This window comes from Nothoprocta perdicaria, unplaced genomic scaffold, assembly GCF_003342845.1.
Source record: "Nothoprocta perdicaria isolate Ctin4 unplaced genomic scaffold, notPer1 scaffold_169, whole genome shotgun sequence".
NCBI lineage: Eukaryota > Metazoa > Chordata > Aves > Tinamiformes > Tinamidae > Nothoprocta > Nothoprocta perdicaria.
In genome coordinates, this window is record NW_020454860.1 from 366,130 (window position 1) to 366,981 (window position 852).

The following is an 852-nucleotide window of genomic DNA, read 5'->3' on the forward strand; positions in this document are numbered from 1 at the left end:
AATATTTTTTACCGGTAAAATCTACTTTATGCAAAATAAATACCCAGCTAGCCAGAAAAAGGAGTGGGTGTGCAGCAGGTCCATCAAGTTCAAGCCAAGGAGCACTGAATAGGTCAGTGCTCTTATTCCCACCTATGCCTGGCCAATAGGAAGAGGGGTATGAACCTCACCTTGTGCCAGTGGAGCACACAGCTGTTTGTGATGTTTTTGTCCAGTTGTTAAAATAGCAGCAGGTATGTTATTTTGGGCATATCTTAGGAAGAGCACGGACAAACTTTTGTATGTCTTATTAAAGAATTAAGTTCTATTTCTAGTGTTCCTTGAAGTGTTTGAGATAACATCTCGGTCAAGATAGCTTCACACCCAACATTTCCTTGGGAGGTGATGAAACATTCTGCAATAATAACCAAATAAAGGGCTGGGCTGGTTAGCTCAGTTGGTTAGAGCGTGGTGCTAATAACACCAAGGTCACGGGTTCGATACCCGTACGGGCCACAGTTTTTCCTGGGCTGCTTTAGGAAGAGTGTTCCCAGCAGGATGAAGGAGGTGGTTATCCACCCCTTCCACTCAGCCCTGGAGAAGCCACCTCTGCAGTGCTGAGTCCAGCTCTGGGCTCTTAGTACAAGAGCATCCACTCTGCTGGAGAGAGTCCAGCACCAACATGGAGCTATGAAGATAGTGAGGGGTCCCCTGAGCACCTCTGTTGTGAGGAGAGGCTGAGAAAGCTGGACCTGTACAGGTGAGAGAAGAGAAGCCTGAGTGGGGATCTTATCTCCACTCAGCTGGAGAGCGTCCAGCTCCAACAGAGGGCTAGAAGGACAGTGAGGGGACCCCTGAGCACCTCCTTCATGA

The 852-nt window shown here is 48.1% G+C and overlaps 1 non-coding gene across 1 annotated transcript; it reads left to right on the forward strand.

Moving 5' to 3' along the window:
- Window positions 1-421: 421 nt before the first annotated feature.
- On the forward strand, window positions 422-495 carry TRNAI-AAU. Its single transcript has one exon. It is a non-coding gene; the product is annotated as a tRNA-Ile (tRNA).
- Window positions 496-852: the final 357 nt, after the last annotated feature.